General features: G+C 31.6%; 1 long non-coding RNA gene across 1 annotated transcript; it reads left to right on the top strand.

Moving 5' to 3' along the window:
• The first annotated feature begins 8,638 nt into the window (after positions 1-8,638).
• On the top strand, positions 8,639-15,630 carry LOC143056418 (uncharacterized). Its single transcript, XR_012972328.1, has 3 exons — positions 8,639-12,317; positions 12,913-12,997; positions 14,656-15,630. It is a non-coding gene; the product is annotated as an uncharacterized LOC143056418 (long non-coding RNA).
• The last annotated feature ends 4,547 nt before the right edge of the window (positions 15,631-20,177 follow it).

The following is a 20,177-nucleotide window of genomic DNA, read 5'->3' as shown; positions in this document are numbered from 1 at the left end:
ATTAAAGGTTTTAAGAAAATATTTTGTTGTAATTTAAATGAAAGTTTTCAATGTTTAATTTACTTTACTTGGAAATTTATAAAGAGTGTGTGTCTGTCTTTTTGTAAGTGACTGTTCTTTTTATCCAACACATGTTAAACTGTCAAAATGGATCACCATAATTATCAGTCAGGTCAAGGTCAATCAGTATAGATATCCAATCATTTCAGGTCAACATTTTCGTTTAAAGTTTGGTCATAAGTTAGAGGTTAAAAGTTCAGGTCAACATTGACAAGAAAAGAATGGTCATTACTCCTTTATAGGGTAGAGGTCTACTATAGAGTTAAGATCAAACTATTTGTAAGAATGGTTATAAGGTCAAAGATATGCAGTGTTAGGTCAAGGTCAATGTTTACTTCTACAGAATGATTATATCTGTTAGCAGGATCACAGATATGATTAATTGCTTAAAAGCAACAAGCACATGTAAGAAGCATATTCCTGCTAAACAGCTTTAAATATGTGTACTTATTTTCACAAATAAGAACAAAAATAGGTCCCTTCCCCAAGGGTTGACTGGGGTATAGAAATATGGTCATCCCTTGGTCTTCATTTGACCAGCAGTAAAACGCTTGCCAAAGATTAGCCACCGTTTAGTTAATACATAGCCACATCCTGTTAAAATTTAAAATTAAAAAGTTGCATCTAATACCAGAGTAACTTTTAACCCGAAGTGTGACAGAGAAACAAACGAACAGACAGACAAACGAACGGACCAACAAACGGACGAACAGGTAAGACCAGAAAATTTTGATGAAAAATACAAAATATTTCCTTTGACTCCGTTAAAACATTTAAATTGTCACCACCCTTTAGAAAGAAAATGAACATTAAGTCCCCTACATAAATTTCATAGTTTAAATAAAGGGAATTTTTTTCTGCAATTTTCACTTCTGGATGAAAGGATAAAATTACCACTTCTGTTTCATTATTCATTGAGAGCATTTATAAAAAAATACCAGATCAGAAGTAAAATAAAAAATGAAAATATCACTTATTTCCTATTAAACATCCCAAAAATTTCACATTTGTTCATTTTAACCTTGACCACTCTTTTAAAATTTAATAAAATATTAAATAAGGTTTCTGTATCTTAATTTGGCAGCTTCTGATAAATTAAAAAATATATTTGGTATATATATAAATCAATGAGGGGTACTAAAAAAACAACAAAAACAAGGCGTCTTTAGGTCAACATAGTCTTCAACAAAGATAGGGATCTATACAATATGTTCAGTGTTTATATAGTTTAAAATTCGTCAACAAAATTTACAAAATATCTATAAAGAAAAATGTTGACAAAATTTACTAAATATATAAATATCTATTAAAAGAAAAAAAGTCAACAAAATTTACTAAATATCTCGAAAGAAAAAAGTCCACAAAATTTACTAAATATTTCTAAAAGAAAAAAGTCGACATAATTAACTAAATATCTATAATGAAAGAAGTCCACAAAATTTACTAAAAAATGAAAGTCCACAAAATTTACTAAATATCTATGAAGAAAAAAGTCCACAAAATTTACTAAATATCTATAAAGAAAAAAGACCACTAAATTTACTAAATATCTCTAAAGAAAAAAGTCCACAAAATTTACTAAATATCTATAAAAGAAAAAAGTCCACAAAATTTACTAAATATCTATAATGAAAGAAGTCCACAAAATTTACTAAAAAAAGAAAGTCCACAAAATTAACTAAATATCTATAAAGAAAAAAGACCACAAAATTAACTAAATATCTATAAAGAAAAAAGTCCACAAAATTTACTAAATATCTCTAAAAGAAAAAAGTCCACAAAATTTACTAAATATCTATAAAGAAAATAGTCCACAAATTTACCAAATATCTTCAAAGAAAAAAGTCCACAAAATTTACTAAATATCTATAAAGAATACTAAATATCTATAAAGAATAAAGTCTACAAAATTTACTAAATATCTATAAAGAAAAAAGTCTACAAAATTTACTAAATATCTTTAAAAAAAAAAATAAAGCAAAATAATTTAAAAAAAATTTCTCTTGCAATTAAATAAGTTTAAAATTTTTAATTCAGCAAAAGATTTTGGCTTACAACAACTTGATGTGAAAGATATTGCATTGTTATAGTGTGAGTACAACATTAATACATAACTTGCTGGATTCAAATTTCATTTTTTTACAAAAATATAAAGTATATCCAAAGTTAACACTGGCAAGTCAAGTATAACAATGTATCTAACACTGCACAATCTGCATAAACCTGCATACCTGCATAGGATAATTAGCATTGCATATATAAATTAACATGTAAAGCTTATGCTGGCTTGCTGATGTTTTCTTTCATTGTTCTATTTAATTAACCCCTAGCCAAATATAGCAACATCTATTTGAAATTGACCTGGGACTTGGATTTTGGGCAGGTAGGGAGGAATAAGGGAAATACCTTGGCCTGGGATTTTAGGGCTTAAAGAAAGGGGAGGGGAAACCTTGGGACTCTGGTGAAGTGGGGATATAAAAGGAGAGGGGAATCCCAGGGTCTGGTGTATTTGGGGAGATAAAAGAGGGAGAAGGTTACATCCACAGTCTGGTGAACTGGGGGAGATAAAAGAGGGAATGGGGAAATAGTTGCTGTTAATTGAATGAAGTAAGTTATGTGTTAATGTTGTATTCACATTGTTGTGATGATTGTATTGTTGCTTTGAAGTTTGTGGAGCACATATACCCAAGTAATTTTGGATAAAAATGATAATGAAAAAATATTCCCGTTTAAACTTTTAGTTTTTAATAAAGATGAATATTCAAGTGTTCAAATTAATTATTAAAGTGGTCTTTCTTAAAGTTGTCAAATAAGAACCAAAGTGTACCGTTTAAACTTTAAAATATGAATTGAACATTTAATTAGAAAACTTTGGTTTAAACATTTATGCGTGTTTCTGAATTCCTTTCATTAAAATTGAGTAAATAAAATCTCACTCTATTTAAACAATTTTGTGTTGTAAAAAACCCCACAAAAACATACAAATAAGTACTTGACCTATAGTATAGAAACTTGTTTTTGTTGGAGACTATATTGACCTCTGGGGTCCAGGTTTTTTGTGTTGTTTAGTTGCGGTCTCAATAACATAATCCCTAAAGTCATTTTCCATTAATAATAGACGAAGGACAAATTATAAAGAACCCAGAATATCCTAATCATTCATATAAACTTATAATAACTGTTAATTTTCCTTCAAAATATGTTTCACACATCTCCTTCGTTTAGATAAATTTCAAAGTGAAACAGAAAATGGAAGCCAAATATTTAAAATTTAGATCTAATTGAAATAGCCTCCCCACTTATAAAAAACATAAAGAACAAATTTTAACAGAAAAAAGGGGGAGGGAAACCTAAAGATACAGAATTTAAATAAAGTGATAAAAAGATCCTCCATCCTTTTCTAAACTTCTTTTTAAAGTTTTAAACTTGGTAAATTAGATGTCCCCTGAATTTAGAGTATCCATGGGAACATGTCTCATTTTTACCAGAAATTAATATACCCATAGTAACATTACAGTATATGTTCCTCTTCAAAGTAATAAAGGTATCCATAGGAACATCACATCACATGTTCCTCTCCAAAGTTATGAAGGTATCCATAGAAACATCACATTTTCCTCTTCAAAGTAATAAAGGTATCCATAGGAACATCACATCACATGTTCCTCTCCAAAGTTATGAAGGTATCCATAGAAACATCACATGTTCCTCTTCAAAGTAATGAAGGTATCCATAGGAACATTTCATGTTCCGCTCAAAAGTAATGAAGGTATCCATAGGAACATCACATGTTCTGCTCAAAAGTAATGAAGGTTTCTATAGGAACATCACATGTTCCTCTTCAAAGTAATGAAGGTATCCATAGGAACATCACATGTTCCTCTCCAAAGTAATGAAGGTATCCATAGGAACATCACATGTTCCTCTCCAAAGTAATGAAGGTATCCATAGGAACATCACATGTTCCTCTCCAAAGTAATGACAGAATTGGCTTTACAATGAACTTTGAACTCAAAGACATGGATACACATGTTTCAGAAAAGTAAGTTTGGTACCTATATCTCTTTTCACACTTTTGTTATTTTTAAATAATTTGTAAATTTAATTGTAAATTTAATTGTAAATTTAATTGTAAATTTAATTGTAAATTTAATTGTTAATGTAACATATTTAAAGTTGTCAAATTTTTGTGTAAAAAGGGGAATGACCATATAAACTGTTTTTTATTATTTTTGTTAAAGATTTTCAGAAGGAAACAGAAAAATTATTTATGAAAATGTGAATAGTGTCAAATGTGTATATATATATATAGTTTTAAGAAAAATATAAAAAAAAAACAAAAAAATGCATGGGTGATGGTTTTTAATGATTTTAAGAAAAATGAAAAAAAAAAAAAAATGCATGGGTGATGGTTTTTAATGATATGGAATGGATATACATTCTTTTAACTTGAATTTTGGATTTAATTATATCATGATACCGATTGGATACATTTCTTTTAACTTGAATCTGGGGGAATTAATTATATCATGATACAGAATGGATACATTCTTTTAACTGGAATTTGGAGGATTTAATAATATCATGATACAGAATGGATACATTCTTTTAACTGGAATTTGGAATTTAATGATATCATGAAACGGAATGGATACATTCTTTTAACTGGAATAAGGGGATTAAAATAAACCCTTTAAAAAAGTGGGGGTTTACGGTTTTACCTCTGTCTGTCTGTCCATCATTCAGTCTGTCAGCATCAACAATCGTAACAAGGGTTTCTGAAATTTGGTTCAGTGTTGAAAAATGCAGCTTTACTGTTTACCTAACACTTGTATCATTTACACATGATAGCTAAGTTGAAAATTTTCGTCACCTTATTCTCCGGAACTTCAATACAAGGATTTCTGAAATTTGGTTCAGTGTTGATATAATGCAGCTATACTGTGTCATGCGTTTTTAGATTCATCACTCAACAACTTCCTGTTTACTGAACACTTGTATCATTTACACGTGATAGCTAAGTTGAAAATTTTCGTCACCTTATACTTGGGAATTTTAATACAAGGATTTCTGAAATTTGGTTCAGCGTTGATAAAATGCAGCTATACTGTACGTGCCATGCGTTTTTAGATTCATCACTCAACAACCTATTTACCGAACACTTGTATCATTTACACATGATAGCTAAGTTGAAAATTTTCGTCACCTTTTTCATGAGGAACTGCAATACAAGGATTTCTGAAATTTGGTTTCAGGGTTGATAGAAGTCAGCTTAACAGTGTGATGCATTTTCAGATTCATTACTCAACGACTTCCTGTTTACCAAACATTTGTATCATTTACACATGATAGCTAAGGTGGAAATTTTTGTCACCTTTTTCTCGGGAACTTCAATACAAGGGTTTCTGAAATTTGGTTTCTGAGGCTTAATAAAGGTCAGCTATACTGTGTGAGGTGTTTTTTGGATTCACAACTCAACAACTTCCTGCGTACTGAAGTATATGTTGGGGGTATCCTCAGTGGGCAGTTGCTCACAGTTTCACTTATTTTAACTATTCTTGAAAGATATAACTGTTTCAACGCCACTTGTAGTACTCCTAGCTATTACAAGGTTGTCAGTTTTTATTGGTGGCAGAAGCCATATAAATGGCACCTGAAAAGCCACCGACCTTCAGTGTCTGTAAATGTTGTCCAAAGTTTCTGTTGAAATGTTTGTACTGGTTTGAGGTATTGCTGATTAAAAGTGTTGACGTCTGATTAAACAAAAAAAACATCCTTTACCAAATTGTCCTATTCAAGGGGAGATAAACATATTGAAATAAATCCTTTACAAGGGGAGATAAACATATTGAAATAAATCCTTTACAACAACTTTGGATCAATATCTTATAATGGGTACTTTGATAATATTTTGGGAAAGATTTTCAGAAAAGGAATTTAAAAATCTGTTAAAGGTATATTCTCTAAACTAATAAAAGAATGCCAATGAGATGTGGTCAATATGCCAATAAGATGTGGTCAATATGCCAATGAGATGTGGTCAATATGCCAATGAGATGTGGTAAGAAAGCTAATGAGATGTGCTAAGAAATCCAATGAGATGTGCTAAGAATGCCTGTGAGTTGTGCTAAGAATGCCAATGAGATGTGCTAAAAATGCCAATGAGATGTGTTTATACAACTAATGAGATGCACTAAGAATGCAAATAAGATGTTGTATAAAGCTAATGAGATGTGGTATAAAGCTAATGAGATGTGGTATAAAGCTAATGAGATGTGCTTAGAAAGCCAATGAGATGTGGTAATAAACCTTATGGATGTGCCAATAAAGTTAATGAGATGCACTAAGAATGCAAATGAGTTGTGGTAATAAAGCTAATGAGATGCACTGAGAATGCACATGAGATGTGGTAGTAAAGCTAATGAGATGCACTAAGAAAGCAAATGAGATGTGGTAATAAGGCTAATGAGATGTGCTTATAAAGCCAATGAGTTGTGGTAATAAAGCTTATGGATGTGCCAATAAAGTTAATGAGATACACTAAGAATGCAAATGAGTTGTGGTAATAAAGCTAATGAGATGAACTGAGAATGCACATGAGATGTGGTAGTAAAGCTAATGAGATGCACTAAGAAAGCAAATGAGATGTGGTAATAAGGCTAATGAGATGTGCTTATAAAGCCAATGAGATGTGGTAATAAAGCTTATGGATGTGCCAATAAAGTTAATGAGATACACTAAAGAATGCAAATGAGATATGCTAAAAATGTCAATGAGATGTGTTAATACAACTAATGAGATGCACTAAGAATGCAAATAAGATGTGGTATAAAGCTAATGAGATGTGCTTAGAAAGCCAATGAGATGTGGTAATAAAGCTTATGGATGTGCCAATAAAGTTAATGAGATACACTAAGAATGCAAATGAGTTGTGGTAATAAAGCTAATGAGATGCACTGAGAATGCACATGAGATGTGGTAGTAAAGCTAATGAGGTGCGCTGAGAATGCACATGAGATGTGGTAGTAAAGCTAATGAGATGCACTAAGAAAGCTAATGAGATGTGCTTAGAAAGCCAATGAGATGTGGTAATAAAGCTTATGGATGTGCCAATAAAGTTAATGAGATACACTAAGAGCAAATGAGATGTGCTAAAAATGTCAAAGAGATGTGTTAATACAACAAATGAGATGTACTAAGAATGCAAATGAGTTGTGGTATTATAAAGCTAATGAGATGCGCTGAGAAAGCCAATGAGATGTGGTAGTAAAGCTATTGAGATGCACTAAGAATGCAAATGAAATGTGGTAATAAAGCTAATGAGTTGCATTAGGAATGTACATAAGATGTGGTAATAAAGCTAATGAGACATGCCAAGAAAGCACATAATATGTGGTAATAAAGCTAAGAAGATGTGGTAATAGTGCTAATGTGAGGCACTCAGAATGTAAATGTGTTGTGGTATTTATGCCAATACAATTTGGTAAGAATGCCAAGGAGATTTAGTAAGGATGCCAATGAGATGTGGTAAGAATGCCAATGAGATGTGGTTAGAATTCCAATGAGATGTTGTTAGAATGCCAATGAGATTTGGTAAGAATGCCATTGAGAACTATTCACCAGAGATTGAACCACAAGGCTGCAAGAGTTATCTTTCTTCCATGTGAATTTTATGTATACTTTATAGATGTAGGAAGATGTGGTGTGAGTGCCAATGAGACAACTCTCCATCCAAATAACAATTTATATATACTTTGTATACATTGTAAGCTCCCATACAGCTGATAGTTAACATTTTCAGCAATTTATGATTAAAGTTACCCTTTCTTTTAATAAAATTATTTTATAAATAAACTTTTATAAATTAGCAAGTAGAAAAAGCTTGCTATTAATCTTAAATTCAAAATTTTCTGACCCCCCCCCCCCCCCCCCAATAAATAAAAATGGATACATTCTTTAACTGGAATTTTGGATTTAATAATATCATGATACAGAATGGATACATTCTTTTAACTGGAATTTTGGATTTAATTATATAATGATACGGAATGGATACATTCTTTTTATTAAACTTGAATTTTGGATTTAATTATATCATGATACAGAATAGATACATTCTTTTAACTTGAATTTTGGATTTAATTTTAACATGATTCAGAATGGATACATTCTTTTAACTTGAAATTTTGATTTAGGTATATCATGATACCGAATGGATACATTCTTTTAACTTGAATTTTTGATTTAATTATATCATGATACAGAATGGATACATTCTTTTAACTTGAATTTTTGATTTAATTATATCATGATACAGAATGGATACATTCTTTTAACTTCAATTTTGGATTTAATTATAACATGATACAGAATGGATACATTCTTTTTATTAAACTTGAATTTTTGATTTAATTTCTGATACAGATTGGATACATTCTTTTAACTGGAATTAAATATAATTAAGAGTATACATTTTTATCATTTACACATGATAGCTAAGGTGGATTTTTTTGTCACCTTTTTAAGAGTATACATTTTTATTTTCTGATATTTTCTGAGGATTGTTTTGATGTATGTAAGTGAACAGCAACCAACAACACAAACAAAAAAACGTAAAAAGATTAGTTAATACATTTTAAATAAAGATAAATAATGTTAATACCTTTTGTCCTTCATTTGGAAATTTCAAGATAAAATAAAATGGAAATTTATAAATGAAAAGGAATAATGCTATATTCCCTTTAAATTTTAATAAAACCATAATTCATGTCTGATGTTAAAGATTAAGTTAAAAAAGGGTGAAATAGTTTTCCATTTTTTAAATTTTAGATCAAATTGCCCTTAAAAATCAGACGTAGAACATATATGTATCGGCTATTCCAAAACCATTTTACAGAGTTTAAAGGAACTTTCAGAACAGAACATTTAAGATACCAATTTCGTAATGCATTACTGTTTATCAGTATAATTTTGGGAATTTCCCAAAGTAAACGGTGTATTAAGTTGGAGAAAGATCTCCAACCCTACCGGGATACATTATTCTGACTCAGAGTCAACTAGACTTTGTTCTTACTTTTAAATACTACTTGCTTAAGGGAGAAGCAGCAAATATCCCTTTTAAAGTCTTTTAGTTTGTCCATACATGGGATAGAGCCCTTTACCTCCAACACATCAGGCAAGCATAGCACCATTGAGGAGGTTATAATTGGTAGTGAAAAGTATTCTTTTTAAAATATTCATATTCATTTTATTTTTGTTTATTTGAAAATGAACTGTTACACATTCTGTTGTTCAATTCCTAGTAGTAACAGAAAACATAAATTTTTATATTTGGTTTAAAAATATTTTGGTTTGAAAAGTTAATCAAAATATTTAATCAAAAAGTATGTCTCCATGTAAAATTATCCATCCCTCTACAGGACCAGTGTATCTTAATATAAAAACATCTTATTCTTAAAGTATCAACACTAACAATTACTAACAATTGGTACTTAATTAAATAGGTTAAAGGATGGAAGACAAGAGAGGGAGAGAAATGAGAGGGGAGGGGATAGGGGAGAGAGAATGGAGACTGATGGAGTGAGTTTTCAGATAAGGGTTTAAGGTACTAGTCTTGTAGAGGGATATGTCTTCTTGTAAAGTTAATGTATTGAGTCAAAAAAGAGAACTTCTTGTTAACAATATGAATATGAGTAAGAATACAAACCAATTTTTTTTTTGGTATGCAAATTCAGTCTGGAAGTCCTTGTTTTAAAATAATGGGTCTATTACATTTCAAAATTATTTCCAAGTCTGTTAAATGTTTGTGACCCCAGTGGCCGATCCAGGGGTTGGGGTTGGAACCCCCCCCTTTTTTTTTTAATGATAATGCATTTGAATGGGGATATATATTTAAAACCCTCACTTTCTCCTGGGTTTGATCCCCCTTTTTTTAAAGATTGCTGGTTCTGCCTCTGAACCCTTTCTCTCTTCCTATTTGGTAAAGACATATTAGATTGTGTCCATAGTACATGGATACCCCATCCCCACTATCATTTTCTATGTTCAGTACTGGACTTTGAAAATGGAGGAAAAAACTCTAATTTGGCATTAAAATTAGAAAGATGATACCATAGGGAACATGTGTATTAAGTTTCAAGTTGATTGGACTTCTACTTCATCAAAAACTACCTCAACCAAAATCTTTAACCTGAAGCGAGACGGACAAACAAACGGACGCACAGACTAGAAAACATAATGCCCATAAATGAGGCATAATAAATGTTTGCCTCGGAAAACTCCCTTAATAATTTGTATAACAACAGCCAGTCTAGCCTGTCATAATTCAGTAACTACAAGTTATTTATCTATTCTTGAAAGATATAACTGTTTCAACGCCACTTGTAGTACTCCTAGCTATTACAAGGCTGCCAGTTTTTATTGGTGGTAGAAGCCATATAAATGGCACTTGAAAAATCATCCACCTTCAGTGTCTGTAAATGTTGTCCAAAGTTTTTCTGTTGAAATGTTTGTACTGGTTTGAGGTATTGATGATTAAAAGTGTTGACGTCTGATTAAACAAAAAACATCCTTTACCAAATTGTCTAATTCAAGGGGAGATAAACATCTTGAAATAAATCCTTTACAACAACTTTGGATCAATAATGGGTACTCTGATAATATTTTGGGAAAGATTTTCAGAAAAGCAATTTAAAAATCTGTTAAAGGTATATTCTCTAAACTAATGTAATAAAAGAATGCCAATGAGATGTGGTCAATATGCCAATGAGATGTGGTAAGAAAGCTAATGAGATGTGCTAAGAATGCCAATGAGATGTGCTAAGAATGCCAGTGAGATGTGCTAAGAATGCCAATGAGATGTGCTAAAAATGCCAATGAGATGTGATTATACAACTAATGAGATGCACTAAGAATGCAAATAAGATGTGGTATAAAGCTAATGAGATGTGCTTAGGAAGCCAATGAGATGTGGTGATAAAGCTTATGGATGTGCCAATAAAGTTAATGAGATACACTAAGAATGCAAATGAGTTGTGGTAATAAAGCTAATGAGATGCACTAAGAATGCAAATGAGATGTGGTAATAAAGCTAATAAGATGTGCTTAGAAAGCCAATGAGATGTGGTAATAAAGCTTATGGATGTGCCAATAAAGTTAATGAGATACACTAAGAATGCAAATGAGATGTGCTAAAAATGTCAATGAGATGTGTTAATACAACTATTGAGATGCACTAAGAATGCAAATGAAATGTGGTAATAAAGCTAATGAGTTGGATTAAGAATGCACATGAGATGTGGTAATAAAGCTAATGAGACATGCTAAGAATGCACATGAGATGTGGTAATAAAGCTAATGAGACATGCTAAGAATGCACATGATATGTGGTAATAAAGCTAAGAAGATGTGGTAATAGTGCTAATGTGATGCACTCAGAATGTAAATGAGTTGTGGTATTTATGCCAATACAATTTGGTAAGAATGCCAATGAGATTTAGTAAGGATGCCAATGAGATGTGGTTAGAATTCCAATGAGATGTGGTTAGAATGCCATTGAGAACTTGAACCACAAGACTGCAAGAGTTATCTTTCTGCCATGTGAATTTTATGTATACTTTATAGATGTAGGAAGATGTGGTGCGAGTGCCAATGAGACAACTCTCCATCCAAATAACAATTTATGTATAATTTGTAAGCTCCCATACAGCTTTCTTTTAATAAAATTATTTTATAAATAAACTTTTATAAATTAGCAAGTAGAAAAAGCTTGCTATTAATCTCAAATTCAAAATTTTCTGAAAACCCCCCCAGTAAATAACCACTTTCGATTTTTTTGCCAATTAAAAAAAAAAGATACCAGTAAAGGCACTAGCATAGAAGATGTGTGGAATCAAATAGGTAACAACTATAGTGATAATGAAATATTCTAATAATAACCAGTTTTAAATGTATTGACTTAATGGACTTATTGTATGATGTTATATGTGACCAGTCAGAATAGTGGACAATGAAATATTCAAATGATGGAACTGACCGACTTTAAGTGAATAGACTAAATTCAGGATCGAACAGCTTTGGAATTCGACCGACAAGTAAATATTGACACCAGCCTTAGAACCAGCAAGTGAATTATTGACATTTATATTGATGTGACCAGTATTCATGTAGATGGACAGTGCTAGTGGACTATAAACTGTTAAATCTCACAGAAAGGCACATCACAACTGGGTCTGAAGCTGTTACATACAAAAGACGAGGTAATTATACTCAAAATACATAACATTACACTGAATGTGATTACATGTTGATGTAAAAAAGATGTGGTATGATTCCCAATGAGACAACGCTCCACAAGAGACCAAATTACACAAAAAATTAACAATTATAGGTCACTGTGCGGCCTTCAACAATGAGCAAAGCCCATACCACATAGTCAGCTATAAAAGACCCTGAAATGAAAATGTAAAACAATTCAAACAAGAAAATATAAATGGCCTTGCTAACTTGTGGACCAAAAATTAACGAAAAAAACTAATATGTAAAACTAAAACAACGACAACCACTGATGTTTATTAACCTTATATAAGCATTTAGTTTATTTTGAGTGTTTGAAAAAGATAAATGTGTAATAGAGCCAAAGGTCTTCATTACAAAAAAAGATAAATGTGTAATAGAGCCAAAGGTCTTCATTACAAAAAAAGCAGCCTGGTAAATTTTAAAACAACATGTATGTACCTGATTGGATGTTTTATTATACTCGGGTGAAAAATTGTCCTAGTTTTAATTATAATTAAAATTCCATATAAGCATTTTTAAGAATGCGGCTGTTCAACATAATTTTTTCTTCTTCAGATATCCATGAAATAAGAATTGTATGTGATCTATTACAAGATCTGAGGACAGTAGGACCTGGAAGTACTATATTACCAACTTCAAGGTGAGTTTACAGTAAAACCTGGAAGTACTATATTACCAACTTCAAGGGGAGTTTACAGTAAAACAAAATGGTAATAAATAAAATTGAGAATGGAAATGGGGAATGTGTCAAAGAGACAACCCGCCCAAATAAAAAACAACAGCAGAGGGTCACCAACAGGTCTTCAATGTAGCGAAAAATTCCCGCACCCGGAGGTGTCCTTCAGCTGGCCCCTAAACAAATATATACTAGTCCAGTGATAATGAACGCCATACTAATTTCCAAATTGTACACAAGAAACTAAAATTAAAATAATACAAGACTAACAAAGGCCAGAGGCTCCTGACTTGGGACAGGCGCAAAAATGCGGCGGGGTTAAACATGTTTGTGAGATCTCAACCCTCCCCCTATACCTCTAACCAATGTAGTAAAGTAAACGCATAATAATACGCACATTAAAATTCAGTTCAAGAGAAATCCGAGTCTGATGTCAGAAGATGTAACCAAAGAAAATAAACAAAATGACAATAATACATAAATAACAACAGACTACTAGCAGTTAACTGACATGCCAGCTCCAGACTGTATAAACACTTGTTAAATCGCTAAAATACTGAACTCCAAGGAAAATTCGAAACAGAAAGTCCCTAATCAAATGGCAAAATCAAAAGAATTGACTACAAATATCATATTTCTGAATTAATTGGTACAAAAATGCACAGACATTTTCTTCTGTAGAAAATGGTGGATTGAACCTGGTTTTATAGCGCTAAACATCTCACTTGTATAAAAATCCAAACAAATTCCATTATATTGTCAACAATGCATGAATAAAACATGATAGGTAAAAATGTCAAAATAGGGGTTCAGCAGTCAACACAGTGTCGCAATCTTAATCGCAACAAAAACAAACAAATATTTAATAAAGAAGCACTAAAAAGGCATATATCACATTTAACAACCTCGTTCATTATGCTTACTTATTTTCATATTTTATGTATTTATGCCAAATAATTGCTCCTGCAATTATACAATTGAAACTTGATTATCATCATACTTTTGTTTATCATACTGTTGAGGTGGTACCCAACACTTTCACTAAAATTAATTAGGCTCGTTTAATTTTCATAAAATTTTGTCAAAGTATTTACTTTGACCCTTTTACAAAAGTATAAAAATTTCAAAAATTTTGAACCAACCGTTTTGTCAGAAAAATTACACTGGTTATAGAGCAGTTTGACAAACACCAATTTTTATCATTGAGAAGCTTAATATTCGTTTAACAACACAACTTTATTAAAACGTTTCGCTGACTTTACAGAGTTATCTCCCTGTAGTGTTAGGTACCACCTTAAGTCTTGGCCAAATTATTTCAATGTTTGAATTTTGAAAAGAAACATTGATAATACTAACTAGCAAGTTTTAATACTCTCATTTCTGAGTTATATGTTTAACGCAAAAATTAAAATGTCATGGTAACTTTCCTTTAAGCCCATTGAGCACTTTGTTCTAAATATGCATGAAATATTTGCCACTGGACATTAAGCATGCAACAATCAATCAATCAATCTTATATGTATATATGGTATGGATAATTTATGACATATCAATAAGAATTAAATGTTATTTTGTGAATTTAATTTCCATGTTTTAATTGACATTTTGTTGTTTCTCTGTAGATTAACTGCTTGGGAATTTACAAATCAACTGATACAGAAGAAGATTAAATTTGCCATTTAGATGAACTTGGAAACAATTATTGACAAATGATAGTGTTTTATTATTCTTGTTAAAATCAACAGAAAGAGAGAGAGAGGAAGGATAGGAGAGAGTCAATTGTAAAGATTTATGTCTTTTTAACCAGACATGTCGATTACATTAGAATTTCAGAGGCCTACAGTTCTCCCTAATTAAATGGTCATGAAGCAGTTTAATGTTAAGACCTTGATGTGACCAGCGAGAACAATCAGGCAGCTGCCATTGGTTTAAATCTCTTTTTTCGAAGATGTTTGGTTACATTAGAATAAATCTGTGTGGAACGTAAAAAAAAAAGTAAAAAAATGAATTTGTGGTATTTTGTACAGTTTCATTATGCAATCTTGAATACATTTATGATTACTATTTATAAAGAAGTATTAACATTAGAATGTCAGATGGAAAATGTTTAAACATTTATTTGAGACAAGTTTTGCATTATTTCATTAAAATAATTAAATCCTTTTTCTGTGAACGAAGGACAAACAGGGAAAACAGACAAAGCTGTTATTCGATGAATTTCAAATTGTATTTATTTACATTCGATTGATTAGAGTTAAAGATTAACTACAGCTATTCAGCATAGTACAAAATTAGTGATGCACTGCAAGTGTATATGACCTTTACAGTTATCATCACACTATGTCCAATCTAGATGTACAACACTCTTTTTTTTTTTATAGTGTTCTGTAAATTATCAGGAACACCAGTTGTGATGAATGGGAAGACTGGCAGGCTGAGAAATGGGTATAAGGGGAGGGAATACCCCTGCTTATCTTTTCATACTGGTTAGTTCCTTTGGTCAAGGTTTCGTACAAATGTTTTTCATATCAGATGTATACTTGTTATTTGGAGCTCTGTAAAAAAAAAAAAAAAAAAAAAAAAAAAAAAAATGATGTAAAAAAGAAAAGAAAGAAAAGAAAAAAAAGCAAAAATTGTAAACAGAGTTCTAGATAATAACTGGGTGGTATGAAATGTGGGTTAAATATTTTCGGTATACTTTAAAGGATTTTTTTTTATGCATCTGATATTTTTTGTGTATAAAATGTTTTGTTATTTTTTTATAGAATTGCTTTAGTTGCCTTCTTGACTAACATTTATTAGTGAATGGAGAGACTAGCAGGCTGAGATTGAGGCATACGGGGAGGGATTACCCCTGCTTTTCTCTTCATACTTGTAAATTCTGTCACTGCACGGAAGGTCAACAATTAAGAATATATATGTTTTTTTATGTATCAATGTAAGTTAGAAAAGTTATATCAGATGTATATAAAGTAAGATGAAAGTATTCTTTAGAGCTCTGTAAAAAAAAAAAGCTTGTAAACAGAGGTCTAGATAATGCATTAAGGGGTTTGGTTTGACATGGGGATTTCAAATTATATTTACAAGTCATCATCTACAAAAATGCATCTGATATTATTTGCCCCCATCCCAGTTTCATGTCCCAAATATAATGACTGCAGAATAATGGCAACAGCTTAGTCAACAGCCTTATTTAAAGTTTCTGATTCACTTCCATTCCCAACCCCACCCCCACCCCCACCCTTTTAATAAGTAGTTATAGATTAAGGTTTCTTATTGGGAGTAATGATTGATTGATTTTAATTAAGTGTCACAGAATTTTAAGATATTAATTTCTGTGTAACCAGATTAATCACCAATATTTAAAGGTGCTTTTGATTAAGATTTATTAAACTAAATTTTTTTTAGTGTTTCATCAGCTCTGTCTTACACTAAATGGAAATTTACCTCTATATATATATATCTGCATTTTATATGCTACAAAAGTGTGCCTGTTTTACAAAGTTTTATCTAACAAAATGAAAAATCCTGTCCATGAAATTGATTAAATTTAACCTTCTAGCTGTAAAAGAAAAGAAATGTTATTTTAAATGCTGATATTGTTTAAATTGTACATGTTATAATCACAATATGATATACAGTATTATTAATCAAGTAAAATACTGCAAGTAATAACCCTGTTTGTTCATGACAATTGAACATGTGAAATATCTGTTACAATAACATACCCATGCTTTTTCCCTATTGGGTTTTTTAATGCAGGGTGCATGTTTTTCCATGATTTGTCATATTTTTGTCTTCTCTTTTTAATAAAGACCATGGAATTACATAGAAATGTTTCTGTTTTGTTGAAAAGTTGAAAGGTGTTTATTTATTTCCTCTTCAAAGGAACGAGTTTGTTACAAATATCTTGACCCTAGCATAATTCATCAGTTTGAATGATTGACTATGTCCTTGAAGCAAGGTCAGACAGAAAACTGGTATTTGCAGCTTCAATGCCAGGGACACATCATTTAGAAGAAGTACTTGTCGGTTTGAATTATCTCCCCTTGTTTTGTCCTGGGCATTTTATAGTCAACTTCCTGATATACAATATGAATTTTGCTCACTGTTGAAGGTTGTATAGCAACATATAGCTGCTAATAATCAGCCTCATTTGAACTTTGGAGCATCGATAGACTAGTTGTCTCTTAGGCAATCATACCACATCTTATTTTATAGACTGGTTGGTTGGAATCAGAATATTAATTAAGGATATTTTGATTTTGAGGTTAAAATGTTGAAAGCCACAGACCAAAAATGTAAGTGAAAGGTTTTTGTCGAGCCTTCGACTTTTAGTCGAAAAAGTGAGACTTAGCGATCCTGTATTAAGTCGGCGGCGGCAGCGTCCACAAATATTCACTCTGTGGTTAAAGTATTTGAAATTTTAATAACTTTCTTAAACTATACTTGATTTCTACCAAACTTGGACAGAAGCTTGTTTATGATCATAAGATAGTATCCAGAAGTAAATTTTGTGTTTTTCTGCCAGGAAACATAACATTCACTCTGTGGTTAAAGTTTTTAAAATTTTGATAACTTTCTTAAACTGTCCTGGGTTTGTACCAAACTTAGACAGATGATTGTTTATTGTCAAAAGCTAGTATCCAGAGGTAAATTTTGTAAAAATAAAATTCCATTTTTTTTTGTATTTTACTTATAAATGGACTTAGTTTTTCGGCTGGGAAACATTACATTCTCTTTGTGGTTAAGGTTTTTAAAATGTTAATAACTTTATAAAACTATCCTGGGTTTATACCAAACATGGACAGAAGCTTGTTTATGTTCATAAGATAGTATCCAGAAGTAAATTTTGTAAAAAAAAATCCATTTGTTCAGTATTTTACACTTAAATAGACTAAATGTACAGTTAAACAACTGTCCCAGGTTAGGGGAGGGTTGGGATCCTGCTAACATGTTCAACCCTGCCACATTATTTATGTATGTGCCTGTCCCAAGTCAGGAGCCTGTAATTCAGTGGTTGTCGTTTGTTTATGTGTTACATATTTGTTTTCTCGTTTGAAATGTTTTACATTGTCTTATCTTATCAGGGCCTTTTATAGCTGACTATGCGGTATGGGCTTTGCTCATTGTTGAAGGCCGTACAGTGACCTATAGTTGTTAATGTCTGTGTCATTTTTGTCTCTTGTGGACAGTTGTCTCATTGGCAATCATACCACATCTTCTTTTTTATATTAGATTTTCTGCTAGGAAACAACACTTTCACTCTGTGGTTAAAGTTTAAAAAATATCAATAACTTTCTTATACTATTTTGGATTTGTACCAAACTTAGACAGAAGCTTGTTTATGATCATAAGATAGTATCCAGAGGAATATTTTTATTGATTTCTTTCCTCATTTGTGTTGAGCCTGTGATTAACAGCAAAAGTAGGCGAGACACTCAGGTCCCCATAACCCTTACAAATTTTTTGGTGAACTTCAAGGAATTTTGCTGCAATTTAATCTTTATTTGGATTAATTGGCTAGTGGTAGTGCGTTAGAGAACCACAACCTTCGACAGGAAAACTGACAATTATAGTCCATTAAGATGAGTCAAGTGCACTTGCCACATGCAGGGTTATAACTTACAACCTTTGCGTTGACAGGCTAGTGATTTCAGTAGTTGAACTACTATCACTACGACACCAAGACCTCACCTAAATTTGGATATATGTTATTTAATGAGAAAGATCCTATCAAATATGATGTCTTTAAGTTCAAGGTCACATATTCCAAAACAAACTAAAAGCAGTGCAGAAGCAGTATTGTCGCACACAGAACCTTGCTAGGAACTAAACTTAGATATGGTAAATCAATATATGGAAACCCCCAAATAATTTGTTAGTCCACATATAAAGGGTCCTAGCAATTCATTTCTGGACTGTACCTTTGGAACATTTCACAACAATTATGACTATTTTTGTGGTATGATTTCAGCAATAGTTAATGTATAAGTATAAAGTGCTATTCCAAATTATTCCATATGTTTTGTTTCCCAATTATTGGAGAGCCAACACATGAAACATCTCTGCTTACATTACATGTATACGTTTGCTAATAAGTCAATTCAAGGAGAACCACAATTGGTATGTCAGTTGTATTTGATATGCAGTTGTATTAGCATTGGCACATCTCAGGTTTATGGAGATTATTAGGCCCTGCCCCTTCAGTCATGGTCTATTGACTTTGAAATTTGAGCTGAATTTACATGCATTTTATTGGCCCAGCCCCCTCAGTCCTTTAAATTGCATAGTTTACATTTTAAAGTTGTGATTAGATCAGTTTATGATTACTGTAAATTCAGAAATTATTGTGTGCATTTATTATTGCAATTTTGTCAGTTTAGACTTAAATGTGATTTTGAGAAAAAACCTGTCTAATTCATATAAAATATTTCAAAATGCGAGTTTAGATTATTTGGTTTTACAACTCTGTTCCATTTTTGCAATAATAAAAACCTCACAATAATTTTCTTAATTTACAGTAACCACTAGTGCTATAAGTCAATGATATTTAGTATGCAATTGTAAAAGCATTCCCTATTAGTATGACCATGCCACCCATAGTTTATTGACTTTTGCATTGTTTAGATGGTAAAGTTTGTGTTTGTCAGTTTAAAGGGGACTTACATATGAGAAGTCAATGGTATTTACTATGCAGTTGTATTGGCATTTGCAATTTTCAAAGAGGTTATTTGGCCCTGCACCTTCAGTCATGTAAAAAAAAAATGAAGATGGAGTATGATTGCCAATGAGACAACTCTCCACAAGAGACCAAATGACACCAAAATTAACAACTATAGGTCGCTGTTAGACCTTCAACAATGAGCTAAGCCCATACCACATAGTTGGCTGTAAAAGGCCATGAAAATGACGAACGTATAACAATAACAAGAAAACTAATGGCCTAATTTATGTACAAAAAATGAATGAAAGACAAAAATAATGTAACACTTCAACAAATGACAACCACTGAATTACAGACTCCTGACTTGGCAAACATACAGAATATGGCAAAGTCAGACATGCTAGCGGGATCACAACCCTCCTCAACTTGGACAGTGGTGTATCCATACAACATATGAACAAACTATAAAAATCAGTT

This window comes from Mytilus galloprovincialis, chromosome 13 (assembly GCF_965363235.1).
Source record: "Mytilus galloprovincialis chromosome 13, xbMytGall1.hap1.1, whole genome shotgun sequence".
NCBI lineage: Eukaryota > Metazoa > Mollusca > Bivalvia > Mytilida > Mytilidae > Mytilus > Mytilus galloprovincialis.
Note: the sequence above shows the minus strand (reverse complement) of the source record. Positions and strands in the feature narration are given on the sequence as shown.